The sequence below is a fragment of the Anabrus simplex genome, chromosome 6 (assembly GCF_040414725.1).
Source record: "Anabrus simplex isolate iqAnaSimp1 chromosome 6, ASM4041472v1, whole genome shotgun sequence".
In the NCBI taxonomy this organism is placed as follows: Eukaryota; Metazoa; Arthropoda; class Insecta; order Orthoptera; family Tettigoniidae; genus Anabrus; species Anabrus simplex.
The window spans coordinates 75092407-75117461 of NC_090270.1; the positions used below are offsets into that span (position 1 = coordinate 75092407).

At 40.2% G+C, this 25055-nt stretch overlaps 1 protein-coding gene across 1 annotated transcript in view; it reads left to right on the plus strand.

Annotated features, from left to right (window-relative positions):
* Positions 1 to 25055, plus strand: part of l(2)gl (LLGL domain-containing protein l(2)gl) — a 452154-nt gene that overhangs the window by 935 nt on the left and 426164 nt on the right. The gene's annotated exons all lie outside the window — the stretch shown is intronic.

The following is a 25055-nucleotide window of genomic DNA, read 5'->3' on the forward strand; positions in this document are numbered from 1 at the left end:
AATCTCTTTCATTGTTGAGTTTGTTATGTCTCTGAATCTATGAGAAATGTAGTGAAGGAGTCTTACCCTGCATCATTTATTTATCCTGAATTAAAACAGTATTATTTATTTAACCCTACTATTATAGCAAAACTTATACATTCGTATCCATTTATCCACTCGGAATCAGATTTGACATCTGAGGTGGATGAAGCTGCAAATTATGGCAGGGACAGTGGCTTGATTCCTAACTCTCCACTTGGATGACCGTGGCTCAAAATCCTGGAGATTGCAAAGAAGAGGAATTTTCACCAACAAAATCGTGTGGAATCAAGAAGGGCATCTGATTTTAAACTTCCAGCCGAAACCCAGAATACTCGAGAGTGGCTGTAATGTGATCATGCAATATCTAGTAATTGCAAGGTTATCATTTCCAGCAGTTTTTCCCCATCAAGTACAGAGATTGCAAATACCATGTAAATTGACAATTTAGATCATTATTGCTGAATGAAACACTGAGAGGTGCATGCGTGCATGTTCTGAGCTGAGTTTAGTTCAGGTGGCTATTTTGATATTAGGGAGTGGTGCAACAGAAGTTCCTTTCAAACCCTGAAATATTATTTTATCTATTTATTGTATGGCTTTCAGTGCAAGGAGTATCCGAGGACATATTCGGCTTGCCTGGTGCAAATTTTTGTATTTGATGCCCATGGGCAATCTGCACATCAGGATGTGTGAAACCCGGTGTCTGCATGTAGCCTACTCCTGTCGAGTAACACCAAGGTGTCTCTTCAAATCTGTACGTCACCATCTGACGGATGAATCGCCATCAACAATGTCATGCCCCTCACCCCATATGAACTCTGCAGAGAGGTTTGGAATTGAATCCAGGCTTTTGGCATTAATATCCTGCTAATATTCCATTGGTGATTGATTATTCTTCAGCAATAACTTAAGAGATGAGGTTTATGAAAATGGAGTGGTCCGCATGGTGGCCATGATCGTTAAGACATTAAGTCTTTATGGCCCGACGCTTTGGTTAGCAGGTTCGAGTTCTGTTGGCGAAAAAATTTCACCACCAGAGTGTTGGCTGGCGGCATAGGAGAGGTGGTATATCATTTATCATCATTAGAGCTCAGGTTATATGTAATGACATATTCTGTTCCCATATATGTGGCTTCAAGCAAAGCTAAAATGTTGGCGAATCACACTAAAAAGACAATTATTCCAGAAGTTTAAAGTTTCATATTTTTACATATTTCAGTGCACAATAAATATTTTGATAAATATTGTATATTTTAAATATTTTGAAGGATATTGCAAATTTGAAAGAAAGCGCTAATTTTAAATCGATTAAAGTTTTAGTTTAAAAAGCCTTTACATCTCTAACATCTAAAAATAATTCAATAATTTAAAGTGAAGTATTCTGTCACAGAATCGTATCACTTAGCTATGTTGATGGTTTGTACATCCCTTATGAAGTAGCGGTACAGTGTAATGGGTGGGTCAATTGCATGTCGCTGCAACTACGAAGAAAGACACAAACTGGAAGTTACCCTGCGGCTGGGATGACCGCTTGGCAAAAACAACCCATATAAGAAAACACTTGCTCGAACCACATTTTGGGTCACAGTTAGTGAATCACTATGGCACAAATCACATCCAAACTAGTGTCAAAGTTAAAAGATTGGATTTTGATTGATGAAGCTTTTACAAGTGACAGTAAAGTTGTGCTATGCAGAGTGTGGGACAAACGTATTCTGTGCTCCATGAAGTCATAATTATAACAGCATTTAAAAGCTGATCTTCATGTGAGAAATAAAAAATCTTGCTCTGTTCAAGAAACAAGAAACACGTTCTTATACAAGGGGCACTAGAACCTTCTTTGTCTTCTACCAGTGAATTTTTTTTTGCTAGGGGCTTTACGTTAGGCATAGATATCAAGGATAATTTAATAAAAAAACCACCTATTCAATACTTTCCACGTTTAATGTGGTTATTATCTACATGATTTTATGTAGACTTATTTGGTCAGGTACATGTTTCACCCATTATTTTGGGCATCTTCAGCCTGTAAACAACCTTTAGGTCAAGGTTTGGGACCTTTTTAACCAATATAAACATACCAATATATACACTATATACAACATATACATTATATACAATATATACAAACATAAGTCAATACAGTAAAGTTTTTTGGTCCTAATCTATCTAATATGGAAAATGTCCAAAACTAAAATGGATCTTCTTTTCGGTGAAGAGGATTGCATATCGGGGTTTATGTGACCCCTATATCATATTAAGTTCTTGACGTATCGTGTCTGGTGACAGGATGTGTCGTCAACAATAAGTGGAGATTTGAACTGATTGTAGGTTGGTCAAGATTGAAAATATAAATTTAAATTAAATGTGTTTTTAACTTGGCAGTTCTATTCTGGTTAACTTAAAATGTTCAAAACTAAAAATAAAATGAAACGGATCTTCTTTTTTCTTGAGAAGGGGTGATATTATAACTGGAGCTTGTTTGACCCACGATTTTCATTTTCATGTTCTTGACGTAACTAATATTTAAATGTGTTGTCGTGCACAAGTGGAGATTCAAAAGCAGATTGTTGTAGGTAGACTGGTCAAAAACGTTGTGAATGATGAAACAACGTTTTTGACCAGTCTACCTACAACAATCGGCTTTTGAATCTCCACTTGTGCACGACAACACATTTAAATATTAGTTACGTCAAGAACATGAAAATGAAAATCGTGGGTCAAACAAGCTCCAGTTTTAATATCACCCCTTCTCAAGAAAAAAGAAGATCCGTTTCATTTTATTTTTAGTTTTGAACATTTTAAGTTAACCAGAATAGAACTGCCAAGTTAAAAACACATTTAATTTAAATTTATATTTTCAATCTTGACCAACCTACAATCAGTTCAAATCTCCACTTATTGTTGACGACACATCCTGTCACCAGACACGATACGTCAAGAACTTAATATGATATAGGGGTCACATAAACCCCGATATGCAATCCTCTTCACCGAAAAGAAGATCCATTTTAGTTTTGGACATTTTCCATATTAGATAGATTAGGACCAAAAAACTTTACTGTATTGACTTATGTTTGTATATATTGTATATAATGTATATGTTGTATATAGTGTATATATTGGTATGTTTATATTGGTTAAAAAGGTCCCAAACCTTGACCTAAAGGTTGTTTACAGGCTGAAGATGCCCAAAATAATGGGTGAAACATGTACCTGACCAAATAAGTCTACATAAAATCATGTAGATAATAACCACATTAAACGTGGAAAGTATTGAATAGGTGGTTTTTTATTAAATTATCCTTGATATCTATGCCTAACGTCATCTTCAATACGGAACAATAATGAGAGTTGTTACTTGTAATAGGGGCTTTACGTCGCGCCGACACAGATAGGTCTTATGGCGACGATGGGATAGGAAAGGCCTAGGAGTTGGAAGGAAGCGGCCGTGGCCTTAATTAAGGTACAGCCCCAGCATTTGCCTGGTGTGAAAATGGGAAACCACGGAAAACCATTTTCAGGGCTGCCGATAGTGGGATTCGAACCTACTATCTCCCGGATGCAAGCTCACAGCTACCAGTGAATTTAATAAAGATTTGTGCGTAGCAATGGCCGCTGAAAACATACCATGGTATAAAATTGGAGTGCCGAAGTTTCAAGGATTCCTATGGAAATATTGCAACTTCACTATTCTGGATGAATCAACACTCCGGAGAAACTATTTGAACTCCTGCTACATTGACACAATGGGAATGATTTAGAGCTGAACTTGGTGATTCATACATACGGATTACCTTTGACGAGTCGACCGATGCCTTAGGTTGTTTCATTGCGAATCTCCTAGCAAGTAAATTGAATCCAGAGTCTCCTTGTAAGTCTTGCGTATTTTACCGCAAACCACTGGAACATAATCATGCTACAGTTTTGCAATTCGTCAACAACGGACTTAGTGCTAGGGATTAACGAAGAAAAAGTGTTGGAGCTCTACTCAGATGCTTCATCCTAAATGCTGCGGTTGTGTTGCCTGTGTTTTACCTCAATATGGTCTACTTCACATATTTGGCACATGGATTACATCGAGTAGCTAAAACTTTCCTGAAGTTAATGGTTTAGTATCAGCAACAAAAGTAGTTTTCTGCAAATCTCCCTATTGCGTGCAGAGCTACAAGAAATTGTTACAAGTTGTGCCTTTACCTCCATAACGTGTGATCACCAGATAGGGTACGTCGACAGATGCTGTGAATTAGTATCAGCAACAAAATAAATTTTCCGCAAATCTCCCTATCGTGTGCAGTGCTTCAAGAAATTGTTACAAGTTGTGCCTTTACCTCCATAACATGTGATCACCAGATAGGGTACATAGATAGAAGCTGTAAATTTCTTTAATGAACCTTTTGAAGCAGTGAACTCGGTGGTGGAAACATTTCCTCCTGAAAATGCAGTGTCTGCTCGGAATGTATGAGTGTCTTTCAAGATTTCGAAGGTGGCTTCATTGATTGCATACCTCACAAGCCATTTTAGTCGGATTCCGAACAGCATTACAAAGCTAGAAACTTCTGGATTGCTCCTCCATGAATCTATGTCTATAGTGGAAGATGCAGTCAGTAAATTGAGTGTTGTGCCGGGAGCAGTCGGTGAGTGTGTTTCAGTAAAATTAAATATATGTTGGGTATTCAGCCCGAAGGCTGGTTTGATCCTCCACAACTCTGCCAACAGCTGTCAAACAGCCTAGGCGTCACTGAAGAGGCATACTAGGGAAATGAGAAGTGAGTTAGTTTCCTGTTGCTTTCCTCACCGAGCCAGAAGTTGCTATTACATATCAGTCTGCCAAGCCCACCGAAATGCATGCACCAACTGACCCTATGAGCGATAATTTCACACCTTTCATAACAGGGACTGGCTGCATAAGGAATGGTATTACTAGCATCGCTCATACCTCAGTCACTTTCATATTGTCAAAGCCAAGGATGAGACTGAGACAGGACAATGAAAGTAACTGAGGTATTGAAATAGAACCCAGGATACAATTTTTTTTTTTCAAATGTATGCCAAACACTTAATCAGTGAGTCTGTGCAGTTCCCTGAAAATGAGAACATATCTTCCAGTATCATTCCTCATTTGAAATACACGCCAGTGAATTCATGTGAAGTTGAAAGGTCTTTTTCTAGGCTATGTATAAGAACATCCTAACAGACAGAAGGCATTCGATGATCGCAGAAAATTTGAAAAAATATGTAGTTATTGCGCCTCCAAATTAAAATTAGAGGTTGAATAACATCTGCAATCTTAAGATGCCACTTCACCCAAGCTATCCTTGTGTATTCCACAATGGAAACCGTCAGCTGTACACTGCTTATCCACGAGCAACACAGCCAGTTGATATACGCTTGGATAGCAGTCACAGATTTTTTTAATGTACCTTCGGTTCCTTGTGTTGTCAGATGGCAAAGTAAGGTACTTCAGTGGTTAATACGACCTGAAATAATCTCGGATTTGCACACCAGCCCGAAAGTGAACACGGACCTCCTCATTTATCGGAGGCTCTTCCTATTCGTTGTTGGCCGGTATCCAGATTCTGTAGTTGTTTACACTAATGGTTCCAGGGCAAAGCGAAAGTAGGCTATGCATTTGTTGTTGATAATAACAGGTTTCTTTTTCTTCTCCCGGAAGTCGGTAATGTGTACACAGCAGAGCTCTATGCTATCCTTGAAGCTCTGTGATACATGCTGTCCAGTGAGTGCCGGCACTTTCTACTGTGTATTGACTCCGTTACAGTCTATTAATGCATGTTTCCCTTGGCATCCTCTGGTGCAGCGGATCCGAGATCTGCTGGCTGTGTGTTGGAGTGCTAGGACCAGAATCACGTTCTTGTGGCTATTAAGCCACATGAGTGTAGCGGGAAACGAGTTAGCTGATAGGGCTGCCAAGGAGGCAATGACATTGCCTGCATTGCCTTACAAGGTTCCAGCCAGTGATATTTGTTCTTCAGCTGAGACATTTGGTTGTGTCCCATTGGAAGATGGAGTGGTAGGCCACTCCTTTTCCAAATAAGCTGAGAATGGTAAAAGGGACTACAAAGGTATGGAAGACTTCCCTTCCGGTTTCTTGTAGAGAAGCGATGGTATTATGTCATCTTCGGATCGGCCACGGTATAGCAACGCACTCCTATTTACTGAAGGGAGAAGGCTCCCCCCCCCGGTGTGTACTTGTAGCAATCATCTTACCGTGGTACATAGCCTTATGGAGTCCGTAGACCAGGCTGATCTGCACTGTAGTCTGAAACTTCTGAATACCATCTCCCTCATCCTATGAGATGATGAGCAGTCAGCAGACCTCATCATCCATTTCATGAGGAATAGTGGTCTGTTTTATCGTGTATAAAAGTTTATTTTCTATTTGTTTTTAGTTTTTGTTTCATTATTAACTACGTTTTATTCTGCTGACTGTTTTAGTTAGTCTTTGTGGATTTTAATGTGTTATTTTAATTTTTGTTTGAATGATATACAGGATGGTCAGAACAACGTTGGGTTGGTCATACTGATAAATAATTTGATATCTCACGCCATTATCATTTTATTAGCTGCTGAAATTAGCCAGTCGGATTGCTTCGCAGGCGAATTCAAATGGGCTTTGCGTGGCATTGTTGCTGCAACTGAGTGACTTAAGACTGACTTGAGAGCCATGCCGAGATATCAAAATCAAACACACCATTGGTTTCAGCCGGTGTCACTGTAGCGTACTTGCTATTGTGAGATCCTGTAAGCTCAGAGGTCTGTATTCAATCGCACCCCCCTGCCCACTGTCGAAGTTTTATTCACATTGTTTCCAACCACCCTGTATATGATATCATTTCCAAGGCAATGCCTTATCCTATTTTTATATCATTTTATAATGAAATAAAGCATTGTGAATTAGATCCACTGATTATTTTAAATTCATATTCATTCTACATCATTTTTTAAATTCTAGTCAGTGGATAAATTTTAAAATTTTAATTAATTACATTTTGTTTCATCTCATACCATTAGTGGCTGATGACATAGGCCTCTTTAAACAAGCATCATCATCATCATCATTAAGCTGTTGGCTTCAGCTGTTTGAAAGAGGGCAGTGCTCAATAGTTGTTTGTAGTGCAAGATAGAGTGATAGTGCGCTTGTATGCAAGCGATGTAGTTGGTGAGAAATGTTGAACAGAAATATACCCAGAATTGTTAGTCAAACGTTTGGAAGTTTAAGTATTTTTGAACAAAATTACAATGTACATATGCGAAGTTTGAATTTCTTTGCTCATCGGAATGTTAGTCAAAATCCTTGGACAGGCCCACAGCTGAACAGAAAATGTAATGGATATTATATCTATAGATAGATATTTTTCATCATTCAACTTTTCAGGTAATTGCACAAAACTGTTGGAAGTATTGCAACACTGCATATCTGTTATCAAATTAGATATGGCTTCTAAATCCCATAATCCAGTTCAGTGGACTGAACCTCTGTAGCATTAATTGGCTTACACTAATACTTGTGCACCCTAAATTTCATCGCAATCACTGATATACATTAGCCCCTCCCCCCTCCAGATATTGTTAATCAGTTGTTTGAAATTGTGTAAATGTCTTTTTTTTTTCTTTTCTTAAAAATAATTTAAATGTAGGTTTATGCATTCTCTTAATAAACTATATAAAGTTTTCTTTTATATATCTGCCTGAATTTACACTTGACTACAAGAATCCAAAATATTGTAACAAATTTATAAATTATTAGCTTACAATAGTTATGAACAAAGGAAATGAAATATAAATGACAATACTTCTGTTAATATGCTCAGAATACTTCAGTGGTGAGATGCCTTCCTGTAAATTCCATCATCATCATCATCATCATCATCATCATCATCATCATCATCATCAGGATAAAATATGACTGACTGATGTTAAAAGAATTATGTAATATGCCAAAGATTGAAATTCATTAACAATGTGACAATGTGATGATATAATAATAATAATAATAATAATAATAATAATAATAATAATAATAATAATGATAATAATAATAACATACATACATACATTATCATTATAGACCGTTATGCCTTTCAGCGTTCAGTCTGCAAGCCTCTGAGAATTTAAAAAACGTCGCCACAATCCTCGATTTGCAACTAGTGTTGTGGCTTCATTTAGTTCTATACCTCTTATCTTTAAATCGTTAGAAACCGAGTCTAACCATTGTCGTCTTGGTCTCCCTCTACTTCTCTTACCCTCCATAACAGAGTCCATTATTCTCGTAGGTAACCTATCCTCCTCCATTCGCCTCACATGACCCCACCACCGAAGCCGGTTTATGCGTACAGCTTCATCCATCGAGTTCATTCCTAAATTAGCCTTTATCTCATTCCAAGTACCCTCCTGCCATTGTTCCCACCTGTTTGTACCAACAATCATTCTTGCTACTTTCATGTCTGTTACTTCTAACTTATGAATAAGATATCCTGAGTCCACCCAGCTTTCGCTCCCGTAAAGCAACGTTGGTCTGAAAACAGACCGATGTAAAGATAGTTTCGTCTGGGACCTGACTTCCTTCTTACAGAATACTGCTGATCGCAATAATAATAATAATAATAATAATAATAATAATAATAATAATAATAAACTCCTTTGCACATAGCACTAGGGTACATCACTAATAGGCTTTGGCCTACCAAGTGACAACTGCTCTACTTAGCCTGAAGATCTGCAGGTTGTGAGCTGATGCATATTAGCATGACAAATCCTCTCGACCATTGTTCTTGCCTTTCTAGACTGGGGCCACTATCTCATGGCCAGATAGCTCCTCAGTTGTTCTCACCAGGTTGAGTGAACCTCAAACTAGCCCTCAGATCCTGGTAAAATTCCCTGTGTTTGATGCCCCTTTAATTAGCGATTGTCCTAAGGGACTCCTAGAAGAAATCCTCTTTTGAATGATAGCTTTTAAGGTTCATGTTTCTTTTTTCTTTAAGCGGTGATCTGTAGTAACTCAACTAAAAGGAAGGTTAGTGAAGGATTAGCTAATCTTACTGGTTCTGAGGAGTGAACTTAAGTTCTTTTGGATCTCTAATACTCATGTTTATTGAGTGAAGGGCTTTTGGATTCTGTAATGAAGCAGTAGTGTTATGAAATACAATCCCAGAAAAAACTTTAGAAAATAATTTTTGCTTTCTGTTGCACTGACACAGATGGTCTTATGGCAACGATGGGATAGGAAAGGCCTAAGAGTGGGAAGGAAGCGGCCATGGCCTTAATTAAGGTACAGTCTGGTGTGAAAATGGGAAACCACGGAAAACCATCTTCAGGGCTGCCGACAGTGGAGTTTGAAACCACTATTTCCTGGGTGCAAGGTCACAGCTGTGCACCCCTAACCACATGGCCAAATTATAGTAAAAGGTTTCTTATTTCATCCATTAGTATATGGAGACAACATGGTTACAAACTCTTATTTACCTGTGCTTTATATGAATCCTATTGGATAATGTATTATTCTAGTGTCTGTATAGTTAAGAACATATAATCCTTTTAACTGCTAATGTTGCAAACAATAGCCTTGAAAGGTTATTCAGATTGACAGCAAATCTACTTGCATGGAGCTCTTGCAAGTATAGATTATTCAGCATTATCTGAGTGTGCCAATGTGTTTCATATTTAGTGAAGAATTTGACAACATAGAGTGAAATCATTCTTGTCAGATGCTGAAAGTGAATAATTATTAAATTCCATTTAAAGATGCATTTTTAGAATAACTAACCCCAGTGAAAGTCTCGCTGCTATCTGGCTGAAACTCTTTTCTGACTATGTGATGCACTGCTAACTGTCTCTTTAACTTGAAATTTCCCTTGATTTGGTTTTGTTAGATTCATTATGTTTGCTTTATTGAAAAAATGTATAGACTTAATGACATAATGACAGGTAGAGACCCTCTTAGAGGCAGCCCTGCCCAGGGAGTGACGCTCCTGCCTATGTGAGTCCCAGAGCGCACTGACCCGGTGTGTAACATTTGGTAAAGGGTCCCAGTTCAGGGTAACGAGTGAAGACCTCAACGGCAACAAAAGTGGAGAATTTGATTCGGTCGGTGGAGCTGGCAGAGGAGGCAACCCATTCCACTGAGGTAGTACAGAGGGAACCCACTGCCTTGTGGGATGAGGAGGGATCCTCAAAGGCTAAGGGAGTAAACCCAGAAAGAAAATCCTCAATTACGTTAGGCCTAACAAGCCAGTAAAAGAGCTTATTTGTAGTTGCTTTCAAAACACATAAGAGCCTCAGATGCATTTATCAACTAAATTAACAGTTAAATCAACTAAATTAAGACGCCAGCATGAGCAGACTCATGTCAGGGATGATGGTTTATGACCTGCTGATAGACAAGGTCGTGCAAAAATGTAAAAATCCTGAATGAGACTAGTCATCTATTGGGACCATCAGCTTACTCAGTCTCACAGGAAAATGTGAAGAACTAGTGGACCTCGTGGAAAGGAGGAAATTAATGATACTGGGGCTGAGTGAAACCAAATGGAGAGGGAAAGGAATGAAGAAATTAAGAAAACAGTATACACTGTATTGGCATGGAAAGGACAAAAAGATGAATAATGGTGTTAGTTTCATCATGAGTAAAGATCTAAAACGAGTCGCTGACATTCAGTATGTTAGTGAGAGAATAATAAAGGTGACTGCATTTAGGGAAAGAAAAACTAACTTTGGTACAGGTGTATGCACCTCAAACTGGATGTTGTCAAGAGGATAAGAACCAGTTTCTTGATGATTTGGAAAACGTTATTAGTAAAGAGAGAGTAATTATTAAAGGAGATCTGAATACACAGATTGGGACAGATAGAAAAGGATGAGAACGTAATGGGACCTCTTGGATATGGTGGAAGAAATATAGAAGGTGAACGTCTCCTTGACTTCTGTACGAGGAATGGGTTGGTGGTGAAAAATATTAGGTTCAAGAAGAGACAGAGCCATAAGATAACACGGTAGAGTTGGGATGGATTACAAAAGACTGTAGTTGATTATGTCATCTCAGATGAAGAAAGGAGCAGAATGGTAACAGATGTCAGAGTAATACCCAGCGAGAGTCTTGACAGTGACCACCGTCTATTATGAGCGGACTTGAGAAACTTCTATGTGCCAAAAGTACAGAACAGGAAAATGCCAAAAATCAAAGTATGGGAACTCCAGAAAAAAGTTAAGAGAACTGAGTATCAGAACCGGATAAAAACCCTGTTACCAAGAGATGAAAGGAAAAATGGAGAGGAGGAATAGACTAGAGTAAGGGACACATTGGTTAAAGAAGCGACTGAAGTTTGTGGAAAGACACGTATGAAAAAAAGGGAGAAGGAAACACCTTCGTGGAATGAAAGAGTGAGAGCAGCAATCAGGGAAAGAAATCTCTTGTAGAAAGAAAAAGGATCGGGAGAAATAAACCGGATCTTACTAGAGACGAGGTAAAGATCAGAAACCTCATACAACTATACTGAAACAAGAAACTGGACATTAAAAGAGCAGTTACAGAAGAAAAGACCAAGGCATGGAATGTATTCACTCAGAAAATGGAGGAAGACAGCAGAGGCAATAAGAAACTACTGTATAGTGTTATCAGAGGTAAAAGGAAACTCATGAATACCATAAAGGCACTTGAAGATGAAAATGGAAATCTGGTTAGTACTGAAAGTGACATGAGAGAAGTCCTGAAGAACCATTTCGACCACCTACTGAATAGACCAGTTCAAGAACAAAATACCGAACCGGAAATCCAAGCCTACAATGAGGAACCTCCCATCATCTGGACAGAAACTGAGACAGTCTTAAAATCTATGCCTAAAGAAAATCTTCAGGTGCAGATGAAGTGAATGCGGACATGATAAAGGCAGCAGGCATTCAGGGTATACGATGGCCGCACAGGTACTAAATGCTGTATGGACAGACAACAAAATACCTGCAGATTGGAGCAAGGGCGTTATAATTCCCCTGTTTAAGAAAGGCAGCAGAGAGAAACCCACCAAGTGAAAAGCGAAAAATTAGGAATCTTTTCACTTTTCAAGCCTGTTACGTTCCTCCATTGGTAGAGAAATGCAAAGTGCAAAGAAATGAAGTGAAAAGTTTTTATAAATCTTGCAAAGAGATGATTCCCTTTCCATCTGTTAATTAACAAGTATGTACACCAGTTTCTTGGTGTAGAATATGGTTTAGAGATATAAACATATTACGACGAGAGCTTTTGTTATCATCAAGTGAGGATAGTGATCAAGAATCCAACGAGAGAATGTGCAAAGGCAGGATTAATTTTCATAACCTCAGTTTGATGGAATTTCGCAAGCGTTTTCGTATTACCCCCAACACAGGCTGACTGTATTCTTGAAATGATCAGTCATTTATTGAAACATGCAACAAAAAGAAGTTGATCCCTTTCCAAAAGGAAACAGATTGTTATATGCTTACATTAGCTGCCTCTGTGGATCAGTGGTAGAGTGTCGGCCTCCGGATCCCAAGATAGCAGGTTCAAACCCGGCAGAGGTAGTCAGATTTTTGAAGGGCGCTAAAAAGTCCATTCGATACTCCATGTCGTACGATGTCGGCATGTAAAAGATCTTTGGTGATACATTTGGTGTTTACCTGACAAAATTAATTAAATCTCAGCCATAGATGCCCAAGAGAGTTTTGGTTTACTCGGTCTGCCATCTAGTGGGCCTAGAGTAAAACGGAACGTTGAAATTGACGAGCAGACAGCCAGATGGTGTCAAATTGAAATGTCTGCACACGGTAGCTGAGGCCATATTATTATTATTATTATTATTATTATTATTATTATTATTATTATTACTTAGGAAATTGTGCCCAGCTGCACGGTGTAGCAGCAATGCATGGGGCATCAATTATTTGCAGAACTGTTACCAAAGTCATAGATGTTATAGTACAGTAAATGTAATATTTCCCAACATAATACATTGGCCTGATAATCCACATAATATAGCAACAGAATTTCTAATGAAGGGTGAATTTCTTTCTGTATGTGGATGTGCTGACGGTACTCTCGTTAATACGAAGGTTGGAACTTAAATAGTGGCAACTATTTATTTACAACAGATACAAAAGAGTTACATGTTAGCACCCTTTACTGTCCTTCAATGTAGTCACCAGCATTGTGTATAATCCGTTGCCAGCGATGTGGAAGTCGTAGTATACCTTTAGCAGAGCCTGTTCTGTTGATGGTGCGAATGGAGCGGTCTACTGCCTGTCGAATCTCTGCAACAGTTCTGAAGCGAATGCTCACGAATCGTCTGGTTTCTATCACTGTCCAGTAACGCGGCAAGAGCATGGACTTCTTCTTCACTCGTAGGATGACCTGCCCGATGAATGTCCTTTACAGTTTGCTGACCATCGTTCAAGGCTTTTAACCAACGTGCCACTGTTCTGTAAGGCAATGCAAATTTCCTGCAAGCCTCTTGAAGACCTTGATGACATTGTCGTGCTGTACGACCTCTGCCACATTCAATCTTGATCCAACTCCGTTGTTCCTGTTTGGGAAACAGTGACAACGTTATGATAGACCGCTAGCTCACACGTGACTGCTTCTCTCTCTTGTGCGCACGCAGGTGATGTGGGAAGGAGGAGTCCTTTGCTCTGAGGTAAGGTAGGTATGTAACCAACGTGTGCTATCAGCGACAATGTTAGATTCCGTTGCATAGCGTCTCCACAGCAGTGTTGCCACTATTTAAGTTCAAACTCTCGTATTGATGCTTGTCATCATTTGGGAGGTTCTTTTTAAAGTTGCCAAAAAGGATGTCCCGTTTCTCTTTGACAACTTCTAGCACAGCCAGCTTCTTGTAAATCATCTTTCTTTCCCATGATCAAAACTTAAAAACTACAGTACCACAATTATACTGTAAAGTTTGCCACAAAAAATAAAGCAGTAAAATCATGGAGCATTATACAGTTTGCGCATGGAATAAACTTGATCGGATCACTTATTTGCAAAGACTTTTCACTTTGCAAAGAAATTGAAAAGTAAAACCTAGATCATGGTGGAACAGAAAGACTGCACTTTACAAGAATTAAAAAGTGCAGAGTTGAAAAGTTGCAAAGTTCGTTCATGAAACAGGACCCAGAAAACATAGTGCACTGTAAACACTAGGACTTGCCAGCATATGTATATATGTCCATGTAGTATACATACATACATACATTCATACATACATACATACATTATCGTTATAGACTGTTATGCCTTTCAGCGTTCAGTCTGCAAGCCTCTGAGAATTTACTAAACGTCGCCACAATCCTCGATTTGCAACTAGTGTTGTGGCCTCATTTAGTTCTATACCTCTTATCTTTAAATTGTTAGAAACCGAGTCTAACCATCGTCGTCTTGGTCTCCCTCTACTTCTCTTGCCCTCCATAACAGAGTCCATTATTCTCCTAGGTAACCTATCCTCCTCCATTCACCTCACATGATCCCACCACCGAAGCCGGTTTATGCGTACAGCTTCATCCATCGAGTTCATTCCTAAATTAGCCTTTATCTCCTCATTCCGAGTACCCTCCTGCCATTGTTCCCACCTGTTTGTACTAACAATCATTCTTGCTACTTTCATGTCTGTTACTTCTAACTTATGAATAAGATATCCTGAGTCCACCCAGCTTTCGCTCCCGTAAAGCAAAGTTGGTCTGAAAACAGACCGATGTAAAGATAGTTTCGTCTGGGAGCTGACTTTCTTCTTACAGAATACTGTTGATCGCAACTGCGAGCTCACTGCATTAGCTTTACTACACCTTGATTCAATCTCACTTACTATATTACCATCCCGGGAGAACACACAACCTAAATACTTGAAATTATCGACCTGTTCTAGCTTTGTATCACCAATCTGACATTCAATTCTGTTGAATTTCTTACCTACTGACATCAATTTAGTCTTCGAGAGGCTAATTTTCATACTATACTCATTGCACCTATTTTCAAGTTGCAAGATATTAGACTGCAGGCTTTCGGCACAGTCTGCCATTAAGACCAAGTCGTCAGCATAGGCCAAACTGCTGACTACATTTCCACCTAACTGAATTCCTCCCTGCCTTTTATACTTTTCAGCAGATGATCCATGTAAACTACGAACAGCAAAGGTGAAAGATTACAGCCTTGTCTAACTCGTGTAAGTACCCTGAACCAAGAACTCATTCTACCATCAATTCTCACTGAAGCCCAATTGTCAACATAAATGCCTCTGATTGATTTTAATAATCTACCTTTAATTCCATAGTCCCCCAGTATGGCGAACATCTTTTCCCTCGGTACCCTGTCATATGCTTTCTCTAGATCTACGAAACATAAACACAGCTGCCTATTCCTCTCGTAGCATTTTTCAATTACCTGGCGCATACTGAAAATCTGATCCTGACAGCCTCTCTGTGGTTTGAAACCACACTGGTTTTCATCCAACTTCCTCTCAACGACTGATCGTACCCTCCCTTCCAAGATGCCAGTGAATACTTTGCCTGGTATACTAATCAATGAGATACCTCGATAGTTGTTGCAATCCTTCCTGTTCCCTTGCTTATAGATAGGTGCAATTACTGCTTTTGTCCAATCTGAAGGTACCTTACCAACACTCCACGCTAATTTGACTACTCTATGAAGCCATTTCATCCCTGCCTTCCCACTATACTTCACCATTTCAGGTCTAATTTCATCTATTCCTGCTGCCTTATGACAATGGAGTTTATTTACCATCCTTTCCACTTCCTCAAGCATAATTTCACCAACATCATTTTCCTCCTCCCCATGAGCTTGACTGTTTGCAACACCACCATGATGATTTCCTTTTACATTGAGAAGATGTTCAAAATATTCCCTCCACCTCTCCAGTGATTCCCTGGGATCTGTTATGAGTTCACCTGAATTACTCAAAACACTGTTCATTTCTTTTTTCCTTCCCTTCCTAAGATTCTTTATTACTGTCCAGAAAGGTTTCCCTGCTGCTTGACCTAGCCTTTCCAGGTTATTACCACAATCTTCCCATGACTTCTTTTTGGATTCAACAACTATTTGTTTCGCTCTGTTTCTTTCATCTACATACAAATCCCTGTCTGCCTCGGCCCTTGTTTGGAGCCATTTCTGATAAGCCTTCTTTTTACGTTTACAGGCTGCTCTCACTTCATCATTCCACCAAGATGTTCGCCTTTTCCCATCTTTACACACAGTTGTTCCTAGGCATTCCCTTGCTGTTTCTACTACAGCATCCCTGTATGCCACCCATTCAGTTTCTATATCCTGAACTTGCTTACTGTCTACTGTTGGAAATTTCTCACTAATCATGTCCATGTACTTCTGTCTGATTTCCTCGTCCTGGAGATTTTCTACCCTTATTCGTTTGCAGACAGATTTCACTTTCTCTACCCTAGGCCTAGAGATACTTAGTTCATTACAGATCAGATAGTGGTCTGTATCGTCGAAAAATCCGCAAAAAACTCGTACATTCCTAACAGATTTCCTGAATTCAAAGTCTGTTAAGATATAGTCTATTATGGATCTGGTACCCCTAGCCTCCCATGTGTAGCGGTGAATAGTCTTTTGCTTGAAGAATGTATTCGTAACAGCTAAACCCATACTAGCACAGAAGTCTTGCAAACGCTTCCCATTCCCATTAGCTTCCATATCTTCCCCACATTTACCAATCACCCGTTCGTATCCTTCAGTTCTATTCCCAACTCTCGCATTGAAATCGCCCATTAGCACTATTCTCTCCTTGCTGTTGACCCTGACCACGATGTCACTCAATGCTTCATAAAACTTGTCAACTTCATCATCATCTGCACCCTCACATGGTGAATACACGGACACAATTCTTGTCCTAATTCCTCCCACTGACAAATCTACCCACATCATTCGCTCATTTACGTGCCTAACAGAAACTATGTTGCGTGCAATGGTATTCCTGATAAAGAGCCCTACCCCAGACTCTGCCCTTCCCTTTCTAACACCCGTCAAGTACACTTTATAATCTCCTATCTCTTCCTCATTATCTCCCCTTACCCGAATATCACTTACTCCTAGCACATCCAGATGCATCCTTTTTGCTGACTCAGCCAGTTCTACCTTATTTCTTCCACAAGCCCCATTAATATTGATAGCTCCCCATCGAATTCCATTTTGTTCGCCAAGTTGTTTCCAAGGAGTCTTTCGCCAGTTAAATGGGATTGGGACTCCATTACTCCCATAGGTCCGAGGCTTGCTTAAAGTGTTCTGAACTCGGTAAATTCATGAAGCAGGATGCTGCCCTACTTGCACATAGTCGAAGTGAGGATCTCTCCTCTAACGGGTTATGGACCACCGGTGAATTGTATAGTCCTAGCTGCCTGAGCACAAGGAGGGCCACGACTCAGAATATGTCCGAGATGCCCACTCCCATTCCATAGCAACTGGTATCCCGACTCTCAGGACCACTTACTAGGCCACTCAGGTGTTGCCCATGGTTCACAAACTAGGACGTGACTACAGTAACCCACAAACATGAACCATGTAGTATATGGAACAGAGAATTGTTAGGTATTAGCAGTATGAACACACTTCACCTTTGCTGCATCCCATCAATTTATTATACAGGTCACTATACTACCTGTCTGCTAGGGAACGTCCCGGTAGTTGCATCCCATCATGCAGAGACTCATTTGAGAGAAAATGATCTCAAAGTTTGAATAGCAGCAACTAGACCGCAAAGATCAGCTGCATTTTCACCCAGGTATCTTGAAACCATGACCTTTATATTGCAGCATTTGCTGCACAAACCACTGGTGGTATCTAATTACTGTAACTTCTCCTGCTAACTCTATTTGGTTGGGAATTGTACAGTAACTTGTTAGCAATGGGTAGGCCTATTACAGCTAATTTGCTTCTGGAAAGGAAGGTATTTTGTTGATAGAGGGATGTATGTATTTTTGATATTAATACCTTGCAGGTCTATTGTTTTCAGGTGTGAATTTATTACAATTGTTGAGTGAGTGATGCTTGTTGCTTAAAGGGGCCTAACATCTAAGGTCATTGATCCCTATTATAATTGAATAGTATCTACTGTAGACCTTGGATGACCTTCTGGGTTTCTGTTAAATTTTTATAAAAGTCCAGTTCAGCAATAGTGGCACAGATCTCTCTTATCACACAGGTGATAAAGTGCTAAAATATATTGACTGAGCTAACAAGATAAGATATCTCTCTGGTATGAATCATACAAATAATAGAGATGAATTGTTCACTTTATCATGTATTTTTTAGGTTTTGGATTTTTTTTTCAAGTTGCTTTACGTCGCACTGACACAGATATGTCTCGTGGCGACGATGGGGCAGGAAAGGGCTAGGAGTGGGAAGGAAGCGGCCGTGGCCTTAATTAAGGTGCAGCCCCAGCATTTGTCTGATGTATAAGTGGGAAACCATGGAAAACCATTTTCAGGGCTGCCGACAGTGGGGTTCAAACCCACTATCTCCCAAATACAAGTTTGGATTATTAGATCGCATATTATTTATTATTAAGTGGGGGAAGGGGTGATTAGCCCAGTGGCTTAGCTGTTGACTTCCTACCCGGAATGCTGAGGGTTGAATCTTGGTTGATCCTGAGTTGAGATGTTCATCTCTAAAATTATGTGGTCTCGGGAAGGGCATCCGGCCTTAAACCTCCGGCCAAAACTTAAATGAGCCCTAGTGGCTCAAGTGACCTCAGAAATAACTGGGATAAAGTGAAGAAACTTTATGTGTGTTTTTGTGGAGGTTACTTCTCCTACCGTCCTGCCCATTGAGTAGTATGATCTATGACGTGTACCATGAGAAGTCCAGGAAGCTAGAGTTATATAGTTCAATTCTGCGCCTTGGTGACTTCCTGGTTGCTCCAAGTGTGGAAAAAAGACCCCTGCCTTCTGTTCTCTCTCAACACGAATGCTTAGATAACTGCCGAGGTCACCTTTATCATTTCTATCTACTCGCTGATTTTAAGAAATATGTCAAAGGCATTTTACATTTTTTTTTCCATAAATCTGCCTGAAATTACAAGGACCACAAGAATCTAGAATACTGCAGGAGGTTTATAACTAGTCTAATAATAACATTGTTTTTTGTCCCATTAACTAAATTTTTTAATGGTTTTTGAATACAAGGTGCTGGAATTTTGTCCAATATGAGTTCTTATATGTGCCAGTAAATCTGTTAACAGGCTGATATACTGGATGGCTCATCAGCCCCTTGCTATTGAGTTTTATGCATCCCACTGTTTTTACTACTATTGTGAAATACATCTGTCCCTCTCCCTAAACCGGGGTAATATAACGAGACGTGTAATTACAGGCTAGAAGACAGCAGGAATCGTGAGTGGCACTATTAATTCATTATGGCCACCTCGAATGAACTTGTAAAATGAGCACACATACGAAGAACACGTGTCTTACAACAGAGGTGCACACACAGACCAGGATCAGGTATTATATAGCCTGTATGTCAAGCCTGGCGGTATCTCACATGGTAAGGGTGCATTGGAAGATATGATAGTGGATAGTGTTCGAAGGTTCAAATCCAATGTTGGTATTTTTTTTTTTACTGCCTATTGCATGGGATGTGGTAAGGTTGTATAATTTATAGCTTCCACAGACTGATTTGTTTATTTAGCCCTGTAAAGTTCTGTATTGTGGCGTAGGGTATGGAGCTGGGTTGGATGAGGATGAAGAAGTGATGGTCTGTGGCTAGGACACAGGCAACCAGTTAGCTATGTCGTACACGTTGCAAGCTTCGTAGTCGGCAGGTAGAGCAAAGTGTGCCCCATTGGAACGATAACAACATGCGATGGCATTTAGGTGTGTAGCTGCTGGAACTTTCCTCTTTTGAGGCAAGTCACAACACATCACAAAGCTTATTCACTGCCTCGTGATGTATTCCAGCGATGAGTATGTGATGTGGTACTCATCTATGAAAAAGCTGAACAGAATGCCTACCAGGCACAATGCCTATATCAAGAATGCTATACAGATAGATGACAGCCAAGAGACATGACGTTCCGAAGTCTGGAAAGACTTATGCTGGCTACTGCATCCCTGGGAAGGACACGGCTTGTTCGAGATGACCCTGATGAAAAGGTTGTCTTGGATGTTATACGGTATAACTCTCACACTAGCACATGGTTCATCGCACAGGAGACGAAGATCATCTGGGCATCTGTTATGCGGATATTGCATACCCAGCGGTTTCACCTGTACCATCTGCACTTACACCTTTAGCTTCACGGGCACAGATTTCACAGCTCGGGTGACATTCTGTCACTGGACCGTACAGCATGTGGACACTGATCTTGCTTTTTTAGCAAATTTACGGGTGAATTATTCGCCTTAATATGCATTACTGGAGTGTGGATAAACCCCATTAGGTACGACAGGCAGCTTTTCAGATACAGTGGGGCGTGAACGTATGGTGTTGCACCGTGGGTGATCACCTCGTTGATGTCAATGTTGGTTCCCATTTCTTTAAAAGCCCTCTGACGGGAGAATGGTATCTGCAGTTTCTCCAAGATGAACTACCGCCGCTTTTGGAATCTGTGCCATTCCTTGACCGCTGCAGGATGTGGTTTCGACATGGAGTTCCACTGCATGTGGCGGTGATGGTTCGGAACCATCTCCATGCGATGTATCCTGATAAATGGATAGGAAGAGGACCTGTTTGCTGGCCCACCAGATTACACGATTTTACGCCCCTGTATTTTTTTCTGTGGGGCCATGTACAACAACTGGTGTATGTACAGCAGGCGGCCAGTCCTGGTCATCTTAGAGAGCTTATCTCCAAGGCTTGCCCATCCGTTTTCCGGAGATGTTGCAATGTGCTATATGGTCCTTACAGCATCGCACACAGCTCTGTATTGACCACGGAGGTCTTCAGTTTGAGCAGGTGCTGCGTTGAACAGCGTAGGTAACTGAAATCCTGTTTCATGTTACCTAACCTCTTCCAACCCAACTCCATATCATATGCCACCATACCAACGACCCTTCTCAGGGCCAAATGAACAAATCAGTCTGTGGAAACTATTAAGTATGCAACACTGCTGCATCCCAGGCAATTGGCTGTATAAAATAAAAACACAGGAAATACTTGCATGGGATTCGAAACTCCTAGCCCTCGTGCACTGTTCACTTTGAGATCTTTGCCCACGCTCCTGCCAAGTGAGCTATTGCGAGGATTGACATGCAGAGGGCAGTTCTCAGTCTATACAATACCTGTTCCTGGTCTGTGTGTGCACCTCCCGTTATAATGCACATGTTCTTTGTATCTGTGCTTGTTTTACGGGCTCATTCGGGGCACCAATGTAGTTGGTCCGTTATTGCACATTATAAATTTTCCAGCTAACTCATTCCTAGTTACCAGCGTTTCGCCCTAGCATGCTAAGTTGGGCTCATCAGTTGATAAACAGCACACCCACCAAGACGCATGGCTAGTTCCCTATGGGAATGAACATCTGTATAATCATTCGGGGTACTTGTAATGAATTAATAGTGGTGCTCATGATTCCTGCTGGAGTGAGTTAATCTGAGCTCATTCCTTCAAGTTATACCCCTCCACTTCTGCTGCTCATCTCATTTGGTCAGAGAATGAGTCTGCTGCTAAATGAACAGAGAGAGACTTATAAATGAACGAGTCTGGACCGACTCGAATCAGACACATTCCTGCTCAGTCTAAAGTGGGCGATGTAAGAACAGTGAACTGTGTGAGTCAACCTAAGCTTGAAACTTAATAACAGGTCCATTGTACCAGTCCACTAAGTTGTTCAGACTCTAGTGGGTAATCAAACTACCCCCTGTGGGTGAGGGACGCAGACAAAGACTACATCCACGGTATCCCCTGCCTGTCGTAAGAGGTAACTAAAAGGAGTGACCAAAGGATGAGGACATTAGAACCATGACATTACTTGTGGTTAGTACCATTACGTGTGGAACACCATGGGTCAACATTACTTCCGACTAGTACCACCTTACATGTAACTAATCTCAAATCCAAATTATAGTATCACCTTGCAAGGAAAACCATGGGTCTACGTTATATAGGAGCAGTACGATTATATGAGGAGCACTATGGGTCTGAGAGTTGCTTGTGATAGAGGTCATCGTGTGTTCCACTGGTTGGTTCCACTGTGTTCACTGTGTTATGAGAAACATCATGGATCTACATTGCCTGTGGTTAGTACTACTATGTGAGAAACATCACAGGTTCGGCTGGTGCCCGTGATAAGTACCACTATGTGAGGGAAAACCATTGGTCTGCGTTGCCTGAGAGTAGTAGTATTATTATTATGTGAGGAACACCATGGGTTTGTGTAACCTGTGGGTGTTACCATAAATTGTTATACATCATGGGCCTGCATTGCCTATGGTTAGTATCACTATGTGAGTGACGCCATGTGTATACGTGGCCTGTGATTAGTTCCACTAAGTGAGGAACACCACGGGAATACCGGCGCCTGTGATTACTCCCGCTGTGTGAGGAGCACAATGGGTCTGCATTGCATGTGAGTGGTGCCCTTACGTGCGTAATACCATAGGTTTGTGTTACCTGCGAGTTGTGCGCCATTGTGTTTGACATACCAGGGGTCTATATTACGTGTGATTAGTACCACCATGCGAGAAACATCATGAGTCTACATTACTTGTGATTAGTACCACTGTAGGAGGAACACCATATTTCTACATTACTAGTGATTAGTATCGTTGTGAGGGACCGGTGACTTGAATTTTGGACCCGTTAAGACAGGGCCATCCAGTCATTGCGCTCGGAGAGCGTGGCCATGCTCGGGGAGCACTGGGCAGTCAGACAAGCACTCCTTCACCCACCACCACTACACTGTGGCTGTGAGGAGACCTGAAACAGACGGGCGATGTTTGGACCGCGCTGACTAGATACGTACGTACAGTCGTGCGGCCAACGGCTTTTGTGGGATTGTGGACATCATATTGATAGGGCTGTTTTGCCTTAACAAATATACCGCATATACAAATCGAATGGTTCTCCGATGCAAGGAATGTGCAGGAAACAAACTCAAGTGTTAAGTAAAGAATAATGTGATTTATTCAAAACTGAACCTTGAACAAATTTGAGAGGAAAATTCAACAAAATTTTACCAATATGAACAGATAGTATAGACCTTGAGTGACTTTTGCTTAGTCGTTTTTACGAGCTTTTAGTTTTGGAGCAAACAATCTTCTCCAAATTGGGTACAATATTTCTGGACACAGCTATTCTTAAACAATTGTGCAAGTTTCTATCGCTCATTGTTGTACGATGTTTACTTTTGGTAAGCTTAAGAACCAAAAAGAAGTGCTCACAAATATACATTGAGCCGAACATTGACAGAACTTTACATGCATGTTTATAAAAAATGGGGTATTTTTCTTGCGGAAAGCCGCTGTAAAATTCTAAACTTCGTGACATTAGAAAGTGGTCTTTAAGACGAACATAGCACTGCAGTTCAATCAACTCTAATAGGGATGTACTGAAACACTACCGATAGATGTCTCACGAGTATCACCCGGTATGCGCTTGTCGATCGTCATTTGTTTGTATGTATTTTTAATGGAAGTTGCCTAGTTAAATGATGAAGTTTAAGATTTAATATTTCGTAACGACAGTAAAGACAACAAGAAAATTGTGATGCCTGACTATTGCTGTGTCCCTATGTGCCAGAATCAAGGTCGACCGTATTCATACCATCAATTTCCTAAGCAGAATCCTTTCCGTAAAAAGTGGTTGCATGCAATTCGTAGGCAGGACCTCCGAAATAAAAATGTGACTCCTAATATCAAGGTCTGCTCGAAACATTTTACAGTTGAAGATTATGTCATTCCTATAACTGGTAAGAAAGCTAATTAGTACTAATTTAAAATAATTTTATAATAAGGTAGTGACATTCTGAGGATTTAATACGACCTTTTTCAATAATTTTAGGCGAAAGACGAAGACTTAAGGAGCACGCTGTACCTTCGATATTTTCATGGTGTGGCACCGGTACCTTGGAAATAACTCCAAGAGCAAGAAGATATAGAAGTAGGAAAACAGCAATAACACCGTGTGCGGTGGTGGAGGCAGATCCACATGAGGTAGCAGCATTTGAAGAAGTTGAAGAGGTGCCCAACATAGAAGAACCATCTTCAGAAGTGCTAGTAACAAAAGATGTAGGCACTCAAACAAGACAGTGTGGTATCCTGCATATTGAAAATATTATGTCAAATCCAGATGCAATATTACTCTATACTGGATTTCAGGACCTAGACCATTTTAATTTAGTGTTCTCTATTCTTGGAGATAATCGTTTTAATTTACAGGTGTTTCCTCTTTCTCCAGAATACTGCTTCCTTATGACAATAATGAAACTGAGAACCAACAAGTCGGATGCTGAACTGGGACTGTCATTTGGTGTCCGAAAAGCTGTGGTAGGCCAGATTGTCAATGTGTGGATTAATTTTATGTATTGTCAGTTTAGTGAGCTAAATATTTGGCTGGATAGGGATACTGTATTTGCCAACAGTCCACTTTCATTTAAGGAGAAATATCCCACAACAAGAGTAATTATAGACGCCACTGAAGTCACCATAATGAAACCAAAAAATCCAACAGCTCAGCAAGCAACTTTCTCAAATTATAAAAATTGTAATACAGTCAAAGTACTCATAGGAATTAATCCATCTGGTTTTATTTGTTTCATCTCTGATGTGTATGGGGGTGCCATTTCTGATAGACAATTATTTATACGTTCTGGATTATTGGAACTTTTAGAAGAGGGTGATGCAGTAATGGCTGACAGGGGTTTCAACATTCAAGACCTGCTATGTGTAAAAGGTGTCTCTTTAAATATCCCTCCTTTTTTAAAGGGTAAAAAGCAGTTTACTCCTTCTGAAAATCTTGAAACAAGAAGGATTGCCTCAAAAAGAATTCATGTTGAAAGAGCTATAGGATTAGGTAAAACCTATAAAATTCTACAATCAAAACTGCA